This window comes from Glandiceps talaboti (assembly GCF_964340395.1).
Source record: "Glandiceps talaboti chromosome 19 unlocalized genomic scaffold, keGlaTala1.1 keGlaTala1_19_unloc_1, whole genome shotgun sequence".
Lineage (NCBI taxonomy): Eukaryota > Metazoa > Hemichordata > Enteropneusta > Spengelidae > Glandiceps > Glandiceps talaboti.
The window spans coordinates 27,327-40,000 of NW_027554288.1; positions in this window are offsets into that span (position 1 = coordinate 27,327).

A 12,674-nucleotide genomic window follows, 5' to 3' on the forward strand; every position below is an offset into this window, starting at 1 on the left:
AAAATGTTGTGAATTAACAAACTGTAAGGGCTGCATCATGAATATACTGTGACTGTGATAAAGTATAAAAGGAGATGACGCACCATATATAGTGGTTTATATACATGTTTATGCATACTATACTTTGTCTTTCTGTTAATACTACATGTTTCCATACAAATGACTTAATTAATTGGAAGTATACTGCAACGCATACAATTGATAGTAGTAATTAAAAGACAATCAAAATGGTGTCACATGGCCATAAAGCGAAATGAATGTGATGTGAAATCATGAATGACTCTCCAGAACCAAACATTCATGAAAATACATTTATTTCCTAGAGTAGGGGTTCCTCTTAAAGGGTGTATGTTGGTTACCAGAATGACTCGCAACAGTGACAAATGTTCAGAGACTTGAGAAAGTCTATAAAGGTAGTCTCTAAGGACTTCATTGATAGACAAGCTCCAGTCTGTGTACAGTTTTCTCTCTTTATTTGAAATAACATATTTCAACGTAATTGTTTTCTTTTGTGTGAAATAGCGACCTGAGTGGTGAGTAATTGTGAACAGTCACACAAACAGTTAGATCTGAACTAGTATGTAGGGAAAATATTTTACCAGATTTAAACTGAATGCCTTCCGTAAGGGTAATCTTGCAATTTATGCAAGAAATTTAGCTCTACATCTTTGATTTTTCAAGTCCCAGTGAACGTTAGTTGTCAAAAATGATGTTCAAATGCCCGCTTCCTATTGTTAACACAGGAAAGCTTGCTATCCTTGACTTCAGTCTGCTTTCGCGATCCCCTACATACCCGGGATATGTACATCCGTTTCCATGGCAATTAATAAACGAAATTCAAACCCTCATAACATTGCTACTATGCATCAGAAAGTTTACATAATTCGTGGTAAGCACCTAAACAGTTTAACAACTTTAATACAGTGATGTGTATTATTGCCCTACTTCGTCCCTGGGTAAAGTGTATACATTCCTGTTTCTACCGAGCTTGACAGACACACCAGCTGCTCCAAATCCAAGTTTCTACTTTCAACTTTCATCAACTTTGTCACATATAGTTTTTGTGGCACTAGCACCATCATCGGCATGTGCATGTTGAACTTCCTTCTGTCCCACTAAATTCACAATGAGTTTACAAGTAGGGTTGTCTAATCGTCGCATGTAGACTATTTTACACTCCTGCATAGCTCTATCAGTGTCGCCGTCAATCAAATTCGAAAAATATTTAGTTTCGTTTCTGATATCGTTAGCTAAGTCATTCCTGATTTGTCCAGCAATTGTTCTGATCATCTCTGAGCACTTGTGAATGTTATCATAGGTTGGATTTAATACTGACGATATTTTTTCTAAACAGCAGCAATAACTCGGAAATAGTGAAAATGGCAGTTCTTGTTTGGCTATCAGATAGGCAATATTTATCTTTATTTTTATTTCTGCTATTTTGTTATCACCATTCAAGTACTAGTTATACTGAAGGCTTTCACCAAGGAACTGGCCGCCGCTGGTTTCGTGCAATATATGTCTTTGAATTTGCTCGAAAGAGTGTCACTGAAATGGAGTGTGCAATAAAGTGTGATTGTTTTTCAACCAATTTTCCCTGTTCCAACACAAAATCAGACTTCTCTTTCGAGAATTTATTTAAATAGTAAAGTGCACATAGAAAGATCATTGACATAAACCACAGCCTTCAAATGTTGGTTATCCTAGTGGTTTTGAATGAGACTAGTAACTTTTCCACGAGTCTTTCGATTCACCCGTTCGCGTACACATTCACTCAGTGCATGTAAGAATGACTGTTCACGTTATGTCTGCCTATTGGACTCACTGTATATGGGAATGGCCCTATAAACAGACATATTTAGTCGCATTGACATCCATTCACAGTTACAAGTCAGGTATAAGTCGGAGTTTAAATATAAATAGTTGCCGATCAGCGTTAAATACACGCTTACTGTGAACATGCTATAGCTACAGAATGCATGGGTTGTTATGATGGAGTATTCATGAATAGTATTACTAAGCTAAAATGACCCTTTCATAGCCCTAAGAACCCAAAGCTTTATTCTGCAGTGTCACGGGCGAAATAACAAATCAGGTTTGCGAGAATGAGAAAGATCTAAGAATCAAAAAACGAGCCTTGAAACAGGGGTATGAGGCAACAATTCTGATGAAACCCAAAAATCCAGGTGTGAAGTTATGAATAAATGTGGAAAGTCAGAAAATGAAACCTGAAAATATAAAATTGTGTCATATAAAGTTTGCATAAACATGGTGTAAAGTATTCAAACATTGATGTTAGTGAATCGAACAATTATTTGACTAAACTCATTCTGTTTGTGATACTTGTATCATTATGATGGAATATAAGGCCTACTAAAGACATGGAGTTCTCCTGCATGTTAACGTTACTGAAATGAGAAGGCTAGGCAGTCGTGCTGGGCATGCATATCGGTCATACAGTCTTTGCATCTTAATGATATGTATAATACAACGTAGTATGACGTGGCATCGAATATACCAATTAAAATGCTTCAAATCCATAATGTGACCTCAATTTTTTTGTAGTGATGCTCGTTACCGCCTGTTTCTCTCTTTGAATCTGCAGCTGCCCTTCAAAAAGAACTGAGGAACGTTTGCAGTCTGCAGAGAGCACCCCACGGCACGTCAGATTACCTAAAATGCAGTATGATTTGTATGCGAGGAGATCGAAGGCGCCAACACCTACGGAAGACACACACATTGTTGTTGGTTCTACACATGCATTACGTTGTATACATCACTTTTGAAGAAAATATCTGTACGTGGGTCTAAGTTTATCTGCTCTGCTAGCGTCCGGGCATACATCATTTACTTATCGTGGTTTACGATAGTTTATTACATCACGTAATTCACCGATTTGTGGGGATAAATGCTTTGTATAGAACATACCTCCTGAAGATTTACCAACCTGTTGTCCCATAGTTGTCATACATGGTGATATGACATTTTTGAAGATTCTATATGACTGCAAGGACTACGTTCAAATTTCTATCTCTGTCAAGGAATTTACTAGGTGCCTAAGCACCCAGTATATCATTCTATTCGTATCCACATGTACTACAATTCTTCGTTCATGGATTTTGAAAAACGTAGAGACAGATAACTTTAAAAGGTAAGAAAAATCACAAAATTTATGAATTTTCCAGAGAATTAGTCTAAACATGACAATAAATGCACAAATACAAATGTGCAAATGTAGTTTTTCATTCCAGCTGATTGTCACATTTAGTGGCTTTTCCGACGACATCATCAGTTCATGAATTAAGAGAATCGAAAAAACACCTAAATTTGACCAAAAATGGCATTTTATTAATATTACTCTAGTATACGATAGAAATGAAAAAGGGAAAAAAATCAAAAAGTACTTAAAATAGCATAATTTCGATTTCCAGAAATGGCTAGTTGTGAACGAGGATGGTGAACTTACGACCCCTGCTAGGCTTCAAAGCGTTAGATATGAGGATTTAATATGGCGTCCTCTGAAGGTATATGCGAGCATACAAATCGCACTGCATGATGGTCTAGCTCACTTCAGTACAAGCCTTTGGCTGAACTATTTCACCCATTTTTTTCTTTCTTCTTTTGCAAAAGGTAGTTCAATCTTCATCATCGGTAAACTTTACATTCTTATATTTGTGCTCTTTCCGTGGGGGGGGGGGGGAAGTACATAAGTCTGAAAGGATCTGCAAGTGTATTACCACACAAGTGTAAACGGTGGTCAAAGAAGCCCTTTTTTCGAAATGCTATCGAAGGTCACATATATTTACTCTGTGTTTCTGTATACCTCCACGTATCTGCCACATACCGTCAAGAGGTATTCTCAGTAGATGAGCAAGTATGTGAAAGCATTGCTGTTTTTTTTTTACTTTAGTTTTCGATCCGACTAACATACTAACTAAAACAAACAACCCTGAGCTAAACACAAAAATAGAATCCTAGATTTATAGATACATTGTATTTAGCCAACCAGAAATCTAGGATACAAAAGCCAGGATATTAAATTTCATTCAAATAAACACACATGCAAATCGGAAATCTTAACGGACCAATTAAGTCCCGTTCTTTTCCGAATGAGTACAGTGAACGTCACAAATGGGATGTTGTAAATTCTTTGTCACAGTAGTCACAATATCCAGTAAACATGTTCTAGGACAGAGTTCGTCATGGGAAATCTGATCAGAAGTCTCCTCCAAATTCCATGCTGGAAGTAAATGGTTACAAAATCATCTAGATGCACCACAATCAGCCACTTCTGAATATTAACTGTGAAGCTAACACAAGAGGTATTAAGCATCGGGATGAAGAAATGGAGGACTCGGCACTGGTGTATGGAATTAACAGTATCCAGTCACCACCCTTCAGTAAGTTAATACCTAACCAAAACAACTGAGTTCACAACAACACCCAATCATCGGGTATAACCTCAAGTGAACTTAATGTATCAGGATATTTCCATGGAAATGATATATAACATATACAATTATGTATGAAGAAATGGCCATAAAATAACATAAATTATATACAAAAAACTGAACATTGAAAATAATGAACTTGTTCGCTCCAATACTTAAACAAGCAATCGTGTCACCAAACTCAATTAATATGAAATACAAATGAACAGAAAACAAACAGGAATAATTCAAGAACAGAGATTACTTCTTCATAAACAAACAGATTGTTCCAATAATGGAGTCCAATATTAAACAGCGATACTTCTAAATGATCCTACCATTCAAAACTATATCCAATGGTCTATAGCATAATATTCAGTCCTGAGAATAAAACGTCTCAATTACAAGAGACGACAACAAAACGCACCGGGACTTATGAAATACCAATGGAAAACAAATCAGGCAACAAGCGAACATATGAACAATGTTAATAACATTAACTGCGACTGATGAAGATACCCAACGAACCGGTTTTGAAGCGTCCAGCAAAAAGAATCAACTGCTACCAATCCGGGGGTGTATCACCAATAGTTTGCCTACACAAATTAACCTAAAATGTTAAGGGTATAAACCTGACCATAACAAACACATAGATGGTGATCTAAAACCCAACTACCATACAAACTGGTTGAATTTTGTCCATGTTCGGAGCCTAATTCACCCTCGTTCATACTGTCTACAAAAGTTGCGTCTTTTCTAATAATTTAGTAAACATCTTCACCATTTTTGTAATGAAAAGCATCACATAAACTTGCTTGACAGAGAAAGGAAGAAAGAAATAGCGAAAAGGAGGTTAATAGTAAAGATGTTAACGCAAAATGAATCTCTCATAGACTTACTATTAGCTTTGTTAAAGAATAGCAGTCAGAGAGGCCATGCCCAAGTATTGTTAAGTTGTGATAAAAACTGTGTTTTCAAGTGACCCAAGTATGGATTAATGGTGGTTCCTTGGATTAGTAGCTATGATTTGCCTATTACAAGTTTTATGACTTTTTGACAACAATAAAATATTAATTCCACCATAAAACTGGAAGCTTTTTTTTCAAAATAAATAAAATGTTTACCCCTAGACCATTGGTGCTATTTTTTATATTTTAAAGACGAAAACATCATTTATATTACCATAACGCGTCATGTTCTTGTAAATTGGACACTTCAAAGTAATCGTTAGTATCTATTTTGTGTGATACAGTTGGTTTGGCGGTCTCAAAGGGAAACCCCCCCCCCCCTTACATTTTACACCTTGTCCCCTCAAACCCACCCCCATCTGCCGATCTCGATTTGTTGTTTTTTCTCTATGTATCCTGTTTTCCAATCCATGTTTCGATAGAAAAAAATACTACTCATGCTGACTAGCACTCGACCCTAAAGCAATGTACTAGGGTCTGTGGGAACACCCATGTTGAAACATGGATGTCATATTAATTTGATGATGGTTGGAAATAAAATTATGTATCGGTCAAACGATGAAGTTGTGCCTGCTTCAGGGAGCCTCGGAATATTTTTGTGTGCAAAAAAACGCTAAGATTTTCTGATTTACATACCACCGATGCCATTTTGACTAGTTCAGTTATGAACAAATGAGCATCGAATCCTGGCAGGCTATCAATCTTAGAAATTTGGAAACTTGTAAATTTGCGACTTAATTGTTATATTTTACTTGAGGATATATTAGGGTGTGGTGAGTTTTTACATTTTCAAGCATATTAGTGATCTTTACCAAAAAAAACTGCATTGTTTGTCAATTTTCACTTAAAAATATTTAACGTTAACAAACAGTCAAATATAGTCATTGTGTCAACTGTAAATGAAACTTGAGTTCATAAACTAAAAAAGTTTCCCTGGGTTTGCTTAGTTTTTCTCTCAATGTCTTGTAATAATCATCGAAAGTTGTATTTTTGTATTTTTTGCATAAATTAACGTCTTTCACACTTGTCGACGCGATATTTCTCCGTTCCCTCAAAATGTTCACTATCCGGAAGAATTTTTTTCGGTATAGTGTCTCCGAGTAGTGTCTACGAATTTGAGACACCTGGAACGGTCCGACGCCAAGCTAAATAGTTTTGAGCTTCATAACATGTACTAAATAAAGAGCTGAGAAAATGGGAATTTGCATAATTAGACCCTTTCCGCTCTACAAAACCTCTCAAATTCGACAGACACTTCAACATCTTTTTCCTGTGACTTGCAATCCCTTTGTTTAATACATGTGCCATTTGGTTGTGTATAGCTCCTTTGCTACAGACACGGAGAAAATGTGGTATTTTGGGAGGGTCATGGAATGTGATGAAAGGAGATACACAGTCAACAGATAATTCCCGTGTTTGTTTCTTCGCATTAAAGGTGTCACCTCATTAATTAGTCGTCAATGTGGTAGAGACTTTAGATAATATTTTAATTAGTATGCATACCGTTCTCCGTATGGGTTCAGACTAAAATAATTCCTTATGGGGGTCTGACTCGAATATGGGCTACGTTCTGATTTGAAGCCATATTCCTGCTCATGTATTATGCATTGCTATGCAGTTGTTGGTGTTTCGTTGAAGACACACAATAAAAAAAGTTAACCCTTTTTCCTGAAATTAAATTTTTACATCATGAAAACGTCCGACATTGGGAATTTTACACAAATTGTAAGGAGTGTTACAAAACTACGTATAAATAATGGTACTTGACGAACTCACTTCAAGTTTTTCTTCCAATCAAGGACAGCCTGTGAGTGACATTTTATGATACTCGAAGTCGTAGTAGATATTACCTCATTTATTTAATCTATCTGTACCTTCAAAATCTCGGTTTTGTAACTTTAATAGCCTTGAGGATCATTCGATGCAAAAGTCTTGACGGGCTTGCCATTTGCGTTTAGACAGTGTCATCATACAAAGAAATAAACGACGCTATGTATACTACTACAGTACATGTGACTCGGTGTCTCGGAAGTTCACGAAGGGATCGAGCCATGATAAGCCGATCGTTAGAGTGTGGTTGCCACAATTTATAGGACCGTAACCCTAATAATATAATATAGTATGTGAAGAGGACGTTGTCAAAATCCACCAACGTGAACGTTAAAAGCTACTCTTAGGCCATGTTGTGTGAAACTTACAGAAATGTAAAACCCGGAAATCGCCGGTGCAATGTCACGCATCTGACGTGAACTCTCAAGTCTCGAAGCTAGCGTGGTTCATTTACGATGCACCAACTGTGTTGATTAAAGGCCCGCCTCCCCTATATAAACGGCGAACGTTAATAATATCTACTACGACTTCGAGTATCATGTAGTACACACACACTCACACGAACTAATCCTAATGATGCTTACATTATCTCCAAAATAAACAGGATAGCTGAAAATCACGATAGTGTGCCATATACATGTACATGTTTACAAAAAGTAAATTTGTCATTGACGTCAATTCTAGCCGTCTTCTTTGCCTGAAACCAAGTTATGAACACATCAAGTATGTATATATTCTCTGTGTCTTGCACAACGACCAATCCCGCCTCTCTCTGATCTTGGGTGACGATAATTGACATCTTACTCATCCTGATTGCAAGTTCCGACTGACTGTTCTAAACTTTGACTGCACAGTTTATAACATGTTACAACGTTGTAGCATCATTTCACATCAATTTCTATACACAACCACCCTTGGTTACGCGATCCATTGCTATGATGAAGTGTTGATAGATTGAACTAACTGTCAGTGGCTCACGTCTGTAGCCTCTGGTCGTACGATCGTGGCGTTGACTATCATAAAATTTCAAAGATATCCATGGCCAATAAAGTAGGAAGTGTGCCATATGTCGAAAGAAGAACAGTTGCCCTACGATTATCCATTTATGAGCATTGTTCTAATTTACAACACAGTATTTGTAAAATACAAACTACCTCGAAGTATATAAACTACGAGTTTATATTGTCTTGATTCTGTATCATACAGTAATTGTTAGTATCGCATTTCGTTTGAAAATATTTTGAATATGTAACAATAAAATGTTAACAGTGTAGCAACAACTTCAACTAAGTAAAGGAGTCTGATGTTCGGTATTGGGTATTTTTACTCGTGATCGCCTGTATTGATCTTTCTTCAACTGTATAATTAAAAAAAATCAGATGATCATGAAATGCTAAATTGTTGTCTGACGTACTTCAATTTATTAGAGTCACCCTATTCTTTCTTTCTGTTTTTCATTATCCGGCGGACCCAAAGTTTCAACCCCCCCCCCCCCCCGGCAACAACAACAAAAACATCAAGGAGGAAAAGAGAAGAGTAGCAACTACATGATGATGACTTTTTTAATCGACCGACCGACCCATATTTGTAATGGTACAGTAATGAGAAACAGAAAAAATAGGGCCACTCTTAGGCGCATGTAGTTGCTGTTAGGAAGGACATATGACACAACAAACTGTCATATCATGTAGCATTGTGATAAAGAGTAAAAATTGACTCCTCAATCGGAATCTGAAATAATGGTGTGCAATAACTTTAGGTATCTGGACTCCGTACTCTAAGGAGGCACTAGTTGAAGATGTGTCGGATCGGAGCACGATTTCCGAGCCGTGATAAATATGAAGGCACCTTTCGTGAGGTTTTTATTTCAGGTAGAACGTCTACCATTTGCATATTTGAATAGTATCTATGCCTCACTATCACACATTTTATACGTGAATTTTATTGCTATATAATGTGCTAGCTGCAGTGGAGCATAGATGAGTGGAGGGAGGGTAAAAAAGGGTGTCCAAAACATCTATTGTTTTAGTGGCGTGTCGGTCGGAGTTGGTACAATAAGTCGACTTCCGTAGCACTCTCTCGCTACCGCTGTAACAGCTGCTAAACAAGACAATGGTATAACATTGCAATGATTCGATAGAACGTCATTTCCCTCCTCGGACCGTAATCATAGTTACGGAGTTCAGTATATAACCCATTTGCGTTACATTTTCATGGTGTTGGTGAGAGTCAAAACCATTCCATACAAAGTGTCACTAAAATAGACGTTGCATGCCGTTCACAGCGTCCCTTTCAGGCCAATGACGCTAATCTAGTTGCCTCCACAGCCGGTAACCTAGCTATGATCACGAACACTCCCGATCTTGTGCAGTGGAAAATTGAAAATAGTGATACTGCTTCACGTTGTCTTTGGTATATTTTGACAGTAAAACTTGAAATTGATATGTATATGTTAGGCATTTGATTTACTGATAGTAGATAAGGTGATGTTTGCGGGGCGGAGTAGCCACTAATGTGAGAACCTGGGATTGAAAGCCGGGGCTTTAAATCGTTTTATAATGTGAACATAAAATTTTTCGATCAGCTAAAACAATTAGCCTGCAATACTTTGAGATATTCGATATTTGTATGTTTTTTACATGCATGATACTTGAAAACCGTCATCTAATACATCGCCGTTGGGTACAAGGCTGTAGGCTGTACTGTAACGTTTTATCCGATTGCACTGGTCAAAATCAGGGGTCAAAATCAACGTGCATAAGTCCGGGTTGAAATTGGCGATTTACATGCAAGGAGGTATTTTTTACTTTTTATTGGTTATAACCAAATTTACCGAGTTTGATTGGTTTTGTACAACAACACAGCTGAGAGATCTCATCTAACATTGTTGAACAAAGAGTTACTAACAACTCAAAGTGCTTTGAAATTGACAACTGTAAAACTGCTCAATACAAACAGTCATTCTTTGTAAAAACACTAGTAGACTGGAACCATCTGGACAATAGTACTGTGTGCGCTAAGTTTTGTGACGCCTTTAAAATGGCAGTCACTGTCAAAAACTATTCTGACTAATTACTCTCCCCCGGTGTGTTATTCCTTACCCAGGACCTACACCTATACAGATACAGATACAGATCATGTCACGTCAGTGACTACATGGAGGCCTACTAGTTATGTCTCATTTGCATATGTAAAGACACTCTTCTGTAACCAACATACCTGTCGATCTTCTTTACATATGCAAATCCTTTACATAAACATTCAGGAATGAAACCATATAAAACACACATAGCGTTAGAGTTCATGTCATTTTGTTTCATTTCAATTTATTAGTGGAAAAATAAATGATATTCAAAAAATCTTGTAACCAAATGATGGAACGTACCATGAAGCTTCATAATGAGCAAAAAAGGCCAAAATTCACCAACGAACCTGCATCTCATCCTTAAACGTTTTACACAATTTCTATAATAGTCTACAAAAGCTCTATAAAACATTTTTGTAAGGGTAGCTGGTTTTCGTCTGAAAGTATTTGAGTACTTACCTTATCAACTTGACAAGTTACAATCAAATATTCTATGATGTCATATTGGGATTGGTGTACACGTCACAAAGCAGATAAATAAGATATTAGTCATCTAAAATCAACTTACGTTATCAACTTCATTTACTTCAGCCCCAGCTTCCAGCAACAATTTACAGATATCCAAATGCCCTTTCTCAGCTCCATAATGTAGACTTGTCTTCTCAAACTATAATTAAAGGATAATAATGATGATAATAATGATATTTATTTTTCTATACCGTAAATCCATAAAATGCTCTAAATGGTTCACAAATCTAAAAAAAAGAAAGAAAAAGCTCTTGACACTAAAGCAACTCTTGAAACATTTTAAAAGATAATTAATTAAAAGCTTTGCGGAAAAGATGCGTTTTTAAACTTTTCTTAAACATACAACTGCCGGCGCCTGGGACCCTATTTTGCATATGACTGACTGTATGTTTGGAGGTGGAGAACTCGTGATGACTCACTGACAAGTAATCAGTTTGACACTGGTCGATAATTGTTTAAAACATCCTGATCCAATGATGCTTTCTTCAGAATTGGGGTTACCATTGCCAGTTTCAGTCGATCGGGAAATTTCTCCATTGACAAGGAAAGATTAATAATGTTGAGAAAAACAGGGAGTAGTGAAGAAATGCAGGCTTTGACCAATTTAGTGGGCAGTGGATCCATAACACTCGACTTGTTTGGGCAGTTCATCACAATGCGACGCACCTCATCAGCCATAACCGGCTCAAATTCGCCCTATTTAGTGTCCAAATCAGCGCCACAACTCTCGGGGGCAGTGATAACGTCAGTGTCGATTGCCGGAAATTCAAGCTGAATTTTCACAATTTTATCCGAAAAGAATTTAGCAAAAGCCTCAACCTTCTCGGACGGGGTTGTATCCGATAAGGGATCAGCACGAATGTCCAAACCTACTAAATTCGATACGCTGCGAAACAGATGTCTCGAATCAGATGTACTCTCCTCAATCATATCATGCCCGTGTAGAATTCCATTTTCGCATCATAGAGTTCACCTTGTCTCTCTCATTCATAAATATATGACGGTGTATCTAAGACCAGAATCTCTCCACAACTTTTCTTATTGTCTCCACACTTTCTTTGCAACCCGGATGTTGTCATCATCCCATGGAGCGTCAGTTTTATGTGTGATAACACGGGTCTTCACTGAGGCATGTTTGTCAACAATGCTCTCCATGGACGTTGTGTATTCAGATACAAGGTGATTAAGGTCGTCAATAGTAGCTGTCTCTGAGACAAATCGGTCAATGTCGGCTGACAGGTTATCAAGTTTTATTTTTCCGAATCTGATGATACGATATTTCTTTGTAACTTACTCTAGTTGGTCTGGATATATTGATGACGAAGAATACTGGATAGTGATCAGGAAAACACATCTCTATTGGCCGTACATTGGCTAACAGGTCAGCATCGATAGAACGAGCAATGATCATGTCCAGTGTATGGCCTTTGCGATGTGTTGCACCATTGACCACATTACTGGGACAAGCCATTAGCCAAGCAAGTGGACTTGTTATCAAAGAGTACCAATATTTACACATGTGATGATGGGCTCTTACATAACACAAGTAAACAGCTGTAAAACCTCTACTCGGCCGTCTGCATGGACTGCAATTGAGGGAAACCTTATCTCCGTCTTATATCAGTTGTTATCAATTTATTAGGCTATTATAAGTAACACTACAAACAGCTTTAGAGATGCAAACAACTTTTATGACACCCGTTTTCGCCAGGCAAGCCCGCGGGTTTGTTGTACTTGGACCTCTAATGGTTTGTGACTGTCATGAGCTGGACTAGGTCGAATGAATTAAGTAGATCCAGGAAACGCTTACCCTCTGAGGACGATGGGTCACCC